Source organism: Panthera tigris, chromosome A1 (genome assembly GCF_018350195.1).
Source record: "Panthera tigris isolate Pti1 chromosome A1, P.tigris_Pti1_mat1.1, whole genome shotgun sequence".
In the NCBI taxonomy this organism is placed as follows: Eukaryota; Metazoa; Chordata; class Mammalia; order Carnivora; family Felidae; genus Panthera; species Panthera tigris.
The window spans coordinates 147,058,419-147,071,275 of NC_056660.1; the positions used below are offsets into that span (position 1 = coordinate 147,058,419).

The following is a 12,857-nucleotide window of genomic DNA, read 5'->3' on the forward strand; positions in this document are numbered from 1 at the left end:
AATCACTTTGGTCTGTTATTCATATTCTTTTTCCTCACCTCCCAATTCCATTTAGAATTTTTCCTCATTGTCTCCTCTCTCAGACAGAAGTTCCCCTTTTTTAGGAAATATGGAAGGTGACCACTTTAGATTTGCATCACATCCTTTCAGCAGCCATCAGATAAATATAATAGTTTTCCTTTCCTAAGCATTAAAAAAAATTCCAGTGGAAAATATTGAACATGTACATCCTTCTGAAACAATCAGTGTGACCACAGGAACAGGTTGTTGAGAAACATATTATCCCAGAAGCTAGGAGATGGAACCCCAATGGAACCACATGGACTGAATAAATGTTTAGAGCCATCCAGGAGGTAGGGACGGGGGGGGGGTGGTTATCACACTGTTAGCGAAAGGAAAAATGAATGCTAAGGAGGCAAAAGCAATAGCTACTTGCACAGAGTTACTAAGCAAGTAAGTGGTCAAGCAAGGACTCAGACTTAGGCCATTTAGTTCCCACACTCTGCTTTTTATGCTCTACAACAAATATAGTCAGCTGTAACTTAGCAACTAGAGACACAGGGAGATGTAAGACACAGCCCTTATTCCCAGGGAACTGTAAATCTTATACTGTGGGTCATTAGATCCCAACCATTTTATCAACAATTTAGTGTTTTCTCTCAAGAAAGCTATGGTTGAAAGAAAAAGCAAGCAAGCAAGCAAGCAAGCTAGCTATGGTTTAAAAAGCCTTGTAAATGCCATTTATTATGTATTAATTGTGTGCACTTTACTGATATAGTGCATTCTATTTTATTATTCAGAAAATTACTTACCGAAATTGAGAATTACTATTTTTAGTGAAGAACACCAAAGGCTAGTGAGCTGGTATATTGCTTCTGCAGAAACCCTCCTGTCACTTGGATAGGTACCTAGCCTTATGTTTCTTCTGTGCCTGTTAGGTTTGTCTTTTATACTCTAAAAGCCTATTTTTCCTTTACCCCTCACATACCAATTTCTACCCCTTATTGAAGAGAGCTGTCAGCTAGAATCTGGTATACGAAACTAATTTACAATAGAGTGCTGTTGATCACTGGGGCTGTTCATAAATGTTCTATTCCTTCTCCCTCTGGTTGGACTGTACCTTCCTATCATCTTGAAGTTAGGCATGGTCATGGGACTCATTCTGGCTGACGGTGAGCAGTGGTATATGCCACTTTTCTGAGGAATTTTGAAATCTAGTTTTTAATCCAATGTCTTTTCTTTTCCTGTTCCAGCCATCATGAACACGTGTAAGGAAATGGAATTTCATGAACCTTCATCCTTGAGTATAATGCCAAACCACATTGGACTGGTAGCATGAGAGGAACACATTTGTTATGGTATTCACCTACTCAGATCCTATGTCATTATAGAATAACATAGCCTATTTGGACCGAATCAGACATTTTCACTCAAGTCATCCAAGTATGCGGACATGTACCTTTTCCAAAGAATTTACAGTGTTATAAAATGTGTGGAGAAATGTACCAAAGGAAAGAATACACAATGGGGAAATTTTAGAATTTAAGAGCCCTAAGGAGTATTCATATTTGAAAGATTCCGTATTAGATAAGTACTCTCCTGCTTGCTAGCAAATAAAAAACAAACCAACAAAGAATAGCCATAAAACTTCAATCTGGAAAGATGATCACAGAAATTTCTTTTAAGTTCATTATTCTCTGAAACAACTGCACACACAGATATGCCCACTTTATTTTTTAATAAAATAAGGCACCTACCAAATGTAAGGAGGTGTCATTTATAGCAACTTCTAATTTAGTGACATCCAGAACATTAAAAAATAAAGTTCTGAGTCCCTATGCTTCTGTTCAAAATTCTGTCTTGAAGAAAAGAACACGATAAACTGCCCTTTAAACACTGTGAAAGGGAAATAAAACTTTATTATCTCTCTCTAAAGTTAGTTAGGGAACGTTCTTCAGCTTGTCACAGGAATCTGGGAGGAAGGCTGAAGTTAATGAGCTGCTTGCATTGTGATGGGCTTCTTTGAAAGAAGCTGTGCTTCTCCACAGTGAAGCCATCAGAAAAAAAAAATCAGCATGGTAGCAGGAAGCATCATAATTAATAAGAAGCCCACAATAGACTGCTGTTTAATCTAACATGACTACTACGAACTGTAGACAATAACAGCATGAGTCTTCATTTACAAAGGCAATCTATCACTTTGCTTCCCCAGAAAATGAGAAAGTATCAATCTCTTCAGAAGTTCCAACTTAAAATACTGCAGAACAAAATAAACTTTCTAGAACAAAAAATATTCTAAAAGATGTGGAGACAAATGTGAAAGAGATTTAATCTCTGTATCTGAGATGCAGTAGAGAGTGGAAATCCCATTTACCATCTGTGACTAAATATTCAAATCGCCAACTTCTACTCTCTATAGTACCTTTAAGTGGCCTGTAGCTTATTATCTGAAGGCTTGGGAATTTTAAGTTCTCTCTAATGACTTGATAATTAAGGTAAAGGATAGCTTTAAATATTTCTTGGGGGAATGACTGATTAACCAAGAAACAAAGTTTGCATTCCTCAAATTGGCATTTTGAGAATATGGGAAAGAAAAGCATTGGGAAATGAGAGCTCTTTTGCAACCTTTATTCAGGTGTCCAAATTTGTCGTCTTCTTATAAGACCACTTCCTTTCTCTACACTGCTTTCTAAGTAGCAGAGTCCTGAACATCCACTTTAAAAGAAATAGAGGATTAGCAAAAATGTAACTTCCTTTTAAAATTTTTGTTCCACAGAAAGTAAATGGACAAGGATACATGAAAACTGGATTAACGTGACATAATTCAATTTATTGATAAGTATTAGCATTAATCAAGTCATCTAGTTGAGGACTGTCTTTGGAAGATTAAAAATATGAAAGATTGTCTCAGGATCAATGACCTCCATTATGGACCATCAAAAATTTTACTTTTATTAAAACATGTTTTACAGCACATATTTTGCAGCAAATCTATTTGCAAGTGGAATTACAATTTTTTAGATGCCTGACAGTATGTGTGACGAGGAGGTTCTAAGTGCTGTTAAATGAGCTTTGACTCTTGCCAAAAGCATTAGAAAGATAGGAGATGCACTGTGGTCTATATTTTTTTCAGAATTCCTGGTTATAAAATAAAATCCTTCTCAGGAAGAAAATTACTATAAAGAATTATTCAAAAATTAAAAAAACTTACTAATAACAAATTTATTTGTATCTCTGGAGAAACTGCAAATATATAAAAATTTCAAGTTTGAAGTAAATTTCAAGAAGAAATTTATAAACATTTTCTTCTTCCAAGACTTCTGGCAAAGATGAGAGAGTAGGGGGATTCTAGGCTCATTTTATCCGATGGATACCACGAGATAACACTCATGTGAGTGTAAATAACCCAGTAAATGACCCCGGTGACATCATAAAATCCACAACTAAATGTAGAGAAGAGGCCACAACAAAGAGGGTAGGAAGGGTGTACCTATGGTCAGGAACTAAATGGACTCACAAGACTATCTGTGGAAGGGACAGAAATGGTGGGTATGGAGAGGGGAGAGAAACAGACCCCTACATTAAAGAAGCCCATGTGGGGAAGACGAATCCCCTTAACATTTGGTTTTGAAAATCAGAGGGGCTGGATTTTATGACTTCTTATAACCAGCAGGACTTAAAACATGGAATTTTAAAAAAATCAGAAGGCTGGGCTCTGGGAGAGCCAGGAGGGCAAGAGGAAACTGCATCCCCACCCTTAAAGAGACAACAGAACAAAGAGCCCTTGGAAACAAAACCTGGAAGCAGCACTTAGGCACCTGGGAGCACCTGAGAGTTTCGGTTGGTTAAGCATCAGATTCTTGATTTCAGATCAGGTCATGATCTCACGGTTCATGAGTCTGAGCCCTCTAACTGCTGGCAGTGCAGAGCCTGCTTGGGATTCTCTCTTTCTCCCTTCTCTCTCTGCCTCTCCCCGACATGTACACTACATTCTCTCTCTCTCTCAAAATATACAAACTTAGAAAAAAAAAAAGATAAGAAAGGCATCAGGGACATACAAGAGGTAGTTATTTACTAATCTCAGAGCCTGTCTCAGAGGAGCAGAAATTTCTGAGGAACTCCTCCAGAAATAAAGGAACTAGCAGGTGTCATTTACCTCTTCCATCCTCCAGCATAAACAGAGGGCCACCTACAGGACTCACTACCTATCTTGTTAGCACTACAGCTAACTGTGCCCCACTCTGTGCTTCCACTAATCCATTCCTTGGACAGCCCATCAGTCTGGGTCCTCTAAGTCCCCTTCCACAGAGGAATCTGGGTGTGCAAAGCTTGTTAGCACCACTGCACTCCCCTGCTGTGATTTGGCAGATCAAACCTCTCCAATATGCTCTTGATCAGAAGTCATACAGGGTGGTTCCACAGGCCTGGCAGTGTTCACGTAGCTCCTACGATGGCCAGTACCACTCCAAAATGGCTCTTGCCCCAGAGAGAGGAAAATATAACTACATAGATAAGCCAGTCAGACGAAGACGCAGCAGTGGGCTGGAGGCCAACAACTGGTCTGATGGCAGTCCCCATACCTTCCCCTGCCACCAATGAGAGCTTCTCAAGGGACAACACAGGAAAAGTACCCTGCTGTTTGGTGCTACTGCATCTCTGGCAAACACCTTGTCTGACTCAACTCAATCCCAAGGCATCCCTAGACTGGCCCACTAACACCAAAGGGACCAAATATTGCCCATAACAAAGAGAGCTATTACAGAAAACTGGACTGAGGGAAAAAGTGGCTCAGCCACAACAACAGGGCACATACGAGCTATCCCTGAGTCCCAGGTTCAGGTGAAAAGAGGACTCTTCACAGCACGAGACTAGAGGCCCTTTTCTTCATAAGGCCATTACTTTCAAGCAGCAAGAGATGTAGCTGTGTTTCCTAATATACAGAAACAGACACAGAGAGTTAGTCAAAATGACAAGATAGAGGAACATGCCACAAATGACAGGACAGGACAAAAATCACATAAAAAGACCTAAGAGAAATGGAGGTAAGTAATATGCCTCATTAAGAATGTAAAGTAATAATCAGTAAGATACTCACTGGACTTGAGACAAGAGTGGAGAACATCAGTTAGATCCTTAACAATAAGGTAAAAAAGAACCACAGATGAAGAACACAATAAATAACAATATACTAGATGGAAGAAATAATATACTAGACAAAACAGAAAAATAAATGAGCAACCCTGAGGACAGAGTAATAGAAAGCAATCAAACCGAACAGATGAGAGGGAAAAAAAAAAAAAAAAAAGGCAAAGTGAGAACAGACATAGGATACCCAGGAACACCATCAAGCATAATATTTACATTATAGCAATCCCAGAGGGAGAAAAGAAAGTGGAGGTGGGGGGTAGGGGGTGGACGGTATTTATTTGAAGAAATAATATGTGAAAACTTCATAAATCTGAGAAAGGAAACATTCTGATCCAGGAGGCACAAAGATGCCCAAGCAAATTGAAACTAAAGAAGATCACACCAAGACACATGGTAACTAACATGGTGAAAGCAGTTACATACAAGGGAAACCCCTTACGGATATTGATATTTCAAAAGAAACGTTACAGGACAAAATGAAGTGGTAGGATATATTCAAAGTGCTATTATAGATGGGTTTTCCTAATTTTCGTTTTAGATTGTTCATTTTTAGTGTGTAGAAATGCAACTGATTTTTTCGTGGTTTTATATTTTCTAACTTTATTGAATTTGTTAATTTTAAGCTTTTTTCTCAAATCTTTAGGATTTTCTACATATATCTATAGACAAAATTTTTCTTCTTTCTAAAAAATGGTATTCTTAACACAAACTTTAAAACTATATGAATTTAACGTTTGTTACCTTCTGTAACATAACTGTAATAGCCTAATAGATCTAAGGAATCATATATAAATAAAATATACTTGGAAGTATAAGATAATCATTAATTCTGGGGAGTTAGTGTATATAATTCCTTTCCAGTTTCAAACACATTATATAGGACTTAATCCTCTAGTCTATTAACTTCCTTAATTATACTTCTTGTAATTACTTACTCTATTACCCAAACTAGTATTTCAATATGTGTATTCTTAATAGTTACTGACATTTTCAATCACATTTCCTGGAATTCACAATTTTCAAAGGACAAGAAGAAAGACTAATCAACATTAATCCTGACAAAACTAAGGCAGCCACTACATATACCTTTCATGAATTAATGTCAATACTGTCAATTCTATAAAACATAAATTCTCCATTAGTGAGAACAGCATTCTTAGCTCTATGGTCCTAATTACACATTCATCTTATCTGTGATTTATGTATGTATTACAGTTTGATTAAAATATTACTATATGAACAAAATTCAAACTTTTATCCATAGCTGGGAGTTTACTTCCCTCCCCACCCCAAAACCTTAAGTTCTGTGAAAGATTTGGCCAGTTGCTTCAATTATATGGGCCTTAGTTAAATCAACATCAATGAAAAGGGTTAGACTAAAAAAAGGAGTTTTCAGATCCCTTCAATATGGAATATGTAAGATTATATAATCTCATAACCCATGATTAAAGAGCTTAAGAGCCATCTACTAAGGGTTAGTTACATTGGAGTCTGAAAGGCTACCCATGTTGAATGTTTTTTAAAAAGCACATTTAATGGAACCAAAGTATAAAGTGAAATAATACAAGTTCTTTGTTTTTGGGCATATAGTAGTCCTAAATTTCATTCCACAGCCTTTCTGGAATGCTTTTAAAATAAAAATTTACTGATAAGTTCACATTGATGATCTTATCTACTTTTACCTGTAAACATAAGCACTAGAAAACTTTGGGAAATCAGAATCACTGAATAAAGATGGACTGTCTACAAAAGGAAAACTTCACATCTATTTTACATGGACCATTTCTTTCTACTGAAATACTGATTTATCCAAAATTTTTAGTGTGGGTTTCATGATCCTAAAGTTTTATTCAGTAACATAGGAGCTAAAGCATCACTCCTAATTATTATCGCAAATTAAAGAAAAAAATAAGTATTATGGTGGTGAGCTCCTAAGAAATCAAAACACCCTTGGCAATAGGTGGATTCTGTCTACATTCACGTAAATTTTGGCCTATTTATAAAAGTTGAATACTCCTACACTTACATATTCATAAATATAGTGTCTGTACTTTATTTCATGTTTTAAATAGGCAAATTAAGCAGATAAATTCATTCTATCATTATATGACCCCAGTATTCCATTGTTTTTTATATTTTTTTAAAATATTCATATAGCAAAGTCCACATATTAAAAGAATGAACACAGCAAAGGGTCAATCATGTACCTACTCTCTGGCCCCATTTTAGTAGAAATGTAATGCTTACAACTGGATCTGTAGTAATCAATAATACATTCATATAGTACTTCCTCATCTACCATCCCTATGGCAAACATATAAAATATGCATAATATGCCAGGAAATATGCAAAGTGTCTTCATTTTAAAACACAAACTTCTGCCTTCAAAGAGTTTATATTTTCTAGTGACAGATTTGGTGAAAGAAATATACCAAAGTACCTGCATTAATTTTAAGATAGAGATTTATAGAGCATATAGTAGAACAAAAGAGAAGGTGTCAGTGCTACTTGATGGGGGGATGGGAGTTAAGATGAAAAAAATTGTCATAGTATCTAAGATATCACAGAGAAATGAATCAAGGCACAGAAGCATGAAACAGCATGGTTTTCTGGAGAAGTTCTAAATGGATTGTCTTGGAAAAGAGGGTCCTGGGATGAAAGGAGAAGATGAAGTAGACTGAGGTGACCAATCTGTTCAGGGTCTTACAGGCTAAAATATTGTTTGGACTTGGTCTCATAGTGGAAAACATTAAACATTGTTAAGAAACAATGTCTTGAGTACATTTATACAGATCTCGCTGGCAGCAAAGAATTTAAGATGGCTTAGGAAAATAAAGATGGCAAAAAGCAATGAAATGAATAGTTGAGGAAATCAGGGATAAAGCATGAAGATGATAGAGTCTGGGCCAAGCTAGCAAACAATTAGCAAGAAGGGCCAAATTTGATTCTGAGCTTCCTGAATGCATGGTAGAGAAAGAAAGGCAGACAAATGAATGATCCCTAATATTCAAGAGCTAAAGAGCCTCCTCACTTGTAAGAGGAAAAAGCAGTCACCTGCCAGATTCTATGCCCAAAGAGGGGGAAAAAAAAAAAAAGCAAATAGTAATTAAGAATGAGCATTTTCTGAAATAGCTGAGAGGGGCATCCACGTGGCTGAGTTGGTTAAGCGCTGACCTTGTCTCAGGTCACAATCTCACTGCTCCTGAGTTCGAGCCATGCATTGGGCTGTATACGGCCATCTCAGAGCTTGGAGCCTGCTTTGGATTCTTTGTCTCCCTCTCTCTCTCTGGCCCTACCCTGCTCATGCTCTCTCTCTCTCTCTCTCTCTCTCTCTCTCTCAAAAATGAATAAACGTTTGGGGCACCTGGGTGGCTCAGTCGGTTAAGCGGCCGACTTCGGCTCAGGTCATGATCTCACGGTCCGTGAGTTCGAGCCCCACGTCGGGCTCTGTGCTGACAGCTCAGAGCCTGGAGCCTGTTTCGGATGCTGTGTCTCCCTCTCTCTGACCCTCCCCCGTTCATGCTCTGTCTCTCTCTGTCTCAAAAATGAATAAATGTTAAAAAAAAAAATTAAAAAAAAATGAATAAACGTTTAATTTTTTTTTTTTAATTGCTGAGAAAAATTTCTGAGAGTCTTCTTTAAAAAAGCATTGTATTGGGGCGCCTGGGTGGCGCAGTCGGTTAAGCGCCCGACTTCAGCCAGGTCACGATCTCGCGGTCCGTGAGTTCGAGCCCCGCGTCGGGCTCTGGGCTGATGGCTCGGAGCCTGGAGCCTGTTTCCGATTCTGTGTCTCCCTCTCTCTCTGCCCCTCCCCCGTTCATGCTCTGTCTCTCTCTGTCCCAAAAATAAATATAAAAAAAAACGTTGAAAAAAAAAAAAAAAAAGAAAAAAAAAAAGCATTGTATTATACACTGCAGCATGTTCTCAACAGCATCTCCAAAATAGAAATAATTACAAGTTCATAGTATTTATTATTTCTCATGCCCTTAATTGTCAGTTGGTAGGATAAATCCAGAATCAATTCGATAAAAGCATTTAGATGAAAGACCGAAACGGCAGAATCCAAAGCTCTTTAGTGGTCTAGCCTGATCCAAGGATAAAGTTGAGATTATCAAATGGACTGGATGAACTGAGGATATCAGTGTATCACAGGAGCCAGAGCAAGTATCTTCTCTTCTGAAGGATTCTTCCAGTACTTGGGGATGTACTCTCGTCATTAATTCAGGTCATTTATGCTTCATCTGTGTGGAACATAAAAGCTTCATTCTGTAAATGAAAAACTTCCAAGTTCTTGTTCTTCCCAACTGTAAGAAATGTGAACATTTCTAACAGTTCACGTGCTTTCACCAATACCAAAGGAGGTACTGTCAGTAAATAGGGAAAACATTATACTCCCCATGCAGCCTCATGATCACACAGTGCAAACTTCCCTTCATAAATTAATAGTCAAACAGGGGCGTGTAGGTGTCTCAGTCGGTTGAGCATGCAACTTCCTCTCGGGTCATGATCTCGCAGTTCACGTGTTTGAGTCCTGCACCAGGCTCTGTGCTGACAGCTCAGAGCCTGGAGCCTGCTTCGGATTCTGGTTCTCCCTCTCTCTCTGCCCCTCCCTCATTCATGCTCTGTCTCTGTCTCTCTCTCAAAAATAAATAAACATAACATTAATTTATTAATAGACATTAATAAAAATTTTAAATAAAATGGCCAAACAACCTATCTATAAATTTTGAGACAAAAACAAACAAACAAACAAACATGTAAGATCTAGGAATAGTGTCAAAAGTAAATAGGGAGTCATTCTCTCAAAGCCAAACATAGATGTAAACGTTAGTTTAATGAAATGGTGCAAATTAAGGAAAATGCTATGCCTTATTATTTAACAAACAAACTTGTTCACTCCTTTATTTAATACATCACTGCCAGGCATCATGCCAAGTGTCATGATGTTGGTATGAATAGCATTTGGAGTTTACATTTCATTGGAGGGGAACAAATGAAAAATAAACATGATCTTGACAATGGCTATGAGGAAAAAATGCTGATTATGAGAACAGCAAGCTGAACTTAACATTACAATATCGAAGGGTATGTCAGCAAAGAAACTAGCAACTTGAATAAAGATTCCTGAGTTATGATGTCAGTTCTAACAGTAGCTTTTCTAGCTTATAATTCATTTTAGGCTAGGCCTAATTTTATTCAGGCCCAAAACCTTACTGGTCTTGTCATTTGCATAACTAAAAAAAGAGACCTTCTTGGACTAGGATAGAAAAAAACAATCAGCTGAAATTGGTCTCGTAAAGGTTGCTTCAGGCCAAACAGGCAATAATAAGGTAATGAATAAGACTTTATATGAGTTCATGGAAAGAACTCATTAAAAGATGACTATATTCTACTCCAGAACTTTTCTCCTAGGTAGTCTGCAAAGTAGAATTTCAGATTTTAGATTATTGCTCTTAATGTGGAGAGTCTGGCTGTACCTGTGATATCGTTTATTGTAATTAAATAAAGTGAGATGTGAATTTATCTTTTTTGGTATTTCTTCTCTTTCTTAATAGGATTTTTAAGTGAACATAATTCTTAATTTAAGCTTTATTTTACTAAGTGATACATCTATCAGTGTTTTAGTACCAATACAGATTCTCTCCTTTTCAAAACTGATTGATGAAAAGTTCAGATTCCCTAAGAAAAAAATAAGTCTCTGATTTTTCTCTTATGCATGAATTTTACCAACACTAGTAGGGACTGTTTCCTGATTTATTATGTCTGCGGCCATTCTGTTATTGCAGTGTCCATGAAGGACTATTTTCTGTGCTTCATAATTGAGAAATAAGACATGGACAAGTGCCTTCCTCTGTCTCCAGAGAATATTTACAAGAGTTAAGGCTGAAGTGCAAGTGATTTCAATCATCAGAACAGTGTGATAATCTCAAAGGAAAAAAATAAAAACTTATAGCCTCTTTATGCTATTAAAGATAGAAATCATAAAAATGGAAACATCTCCAACTACTGGGTCATTCAGTAGGTGTTATTAATTCGGGAGGCTGTTCTTGGCAGCAAACCAGAAACTTCCATTTGTGTCCAGAGTCCTGAAGCTGTCCCACAATGAGAAGTTACTTAGTTCTCTACTGAGATTCTCAAAGAAAATGGCTTATCCCTGCAATTCACTTGATAGTAAAACTATGCAAATATATCCCAGGAGAAAATGCTAACTTTGAACAAAGAAGGAAATTTCATTGATTATTTGCTTGTTTCCAGACTTGGAAGCTGGAGAATGACTCAGTCTCTGATAGAAAACACCCTATTTAAATCCTTAATTCATTCCTGAGCTACAAAAGTTTGTATTTGTTATTGCCTTTTGAAGTAAAAAATATAAGTGAAATCATATTCTGTTCTATATAGTCATTATCAGCAGGCATAATATGAGGCAGAAATCTGAAGCATATATTTATTGAACCTGAAATAACGGAAATCCAAATGTTTGGAAAATATTTAACAAATTTAAAGAAATAATCTGAGATAACTCCAATGCAGATCAAGATTCAACACCAAGAAAGAAAATCAGAGTATTTACCATTATCTAAGAAGATAAAGTATTAGCTGCAATCATATTTTTTTTTTTTTCAATTAACTGCATGGCTGTCAGGGAAGAGGACAGTTGTACTAAAAGCTCTTTTGCAGAACCTGAGTGACATGCAAGACTAAGAGGCTTAATCATTACATTATTACTAGTTGGTGCTCATCAAAACTCTACTAGGCCAGTCAGATGGTCTCTACAGGAAAGGCCAGTGGTAATTCTTTTCTCTTTTTAAAGACAACAAAATATATTGGGGTCCCTGGGGGTGGAGCGTGGGACTCCTGATCTCAGGATCATGACTTCAAGCCCCACCTTGGGTGTAGAGATTACTTAAAACAAAAACAAAAACAAAAACAAAACAACTTATATATGACGCAGTTAGAGGAGCTCAAACTCCACTCCAATTGAAGACACTGAGATGTAAGGACATGTTTACCATTAGCATTTGCAGGGCCTAGCTCAAGAACCTAAATCAAGGATAGGGTATAAACCTCAATCTTAACAGTTATAAATGAAGCCACAGATTTTAAGTAAACCATGTTTCATCTTCCTTCCTGCATATCTACAAGTATCAAAATAATATTTAAAACACCCACGTTTTAACATGTTTAAACTTGGTAAAATATTCTAAAAATTAAATTCAATGATTACTGCACATGTCTGGGTATTCCGGCAGTGTCTGAATGAGTAATGAGGACAACTCATATTTTTGTATTTCTATTAAACGCAGGTGCTTTGATTTAATTTCAGAAATAAAATCTCTTATTATAATTAGGATGTTCGTGTAACTTGTGCTTTGTTGAGAGTAATGCCATATTAAATGTTCTTGAGTGATTCTAATTCTTACATATATATTTTTATTTTAATTCCAATATAGTTAATATACAGTTAGTTTCACTGTATGGCTTATTTCACTTAGCATCACACTCTCCAGTTCCATCCACGTTGCTACAAAGGGCCATATTTCGTTCTTTCTCATTGCCATGTAGTACTCCATTGTGTATATAAACCACAATTTCTTTATCCATTCATCAGTTGATGGACATTTAGGCAGATACCATATGGTTTCACTCTTATGTGGATCCTGAGAAACTTAACAGAAACCCATGGGGGAGGGGAAGAAAAAAAAAAAAAA

The 12,857-nt window shown here is 36.9% G+C and overlaps 1 long non-coding RNA gene across 2 annotated transcripts in view; it reads left to right on the forward strand.

The window, feature by feature from the left end:
* LOC122231430 overlaps positions 1-3,034 on the forward strand; it is a 42,957-nt gene extending 39,923 nt beyond the window's left edge. The window contains exons 4-5 of one of the 2 annotated variants that reach the window (XR_006208675.1): positions 1,254-1,358; positions 2,777-3,034. This is a non-coding gene — a long non-coding RNA (uncharacterized LOC122231430). Of the gene's footprint in view, positions 1-1,253; positions 1,788-2,776 lie in introns of those variants that run through there. The other variant, XR_006208674.1, reaches the window with a different exon arrangement.
* The last annotated feature ends 9,823 nt before the right edge of the window (positions 3,035-12,857 follow it).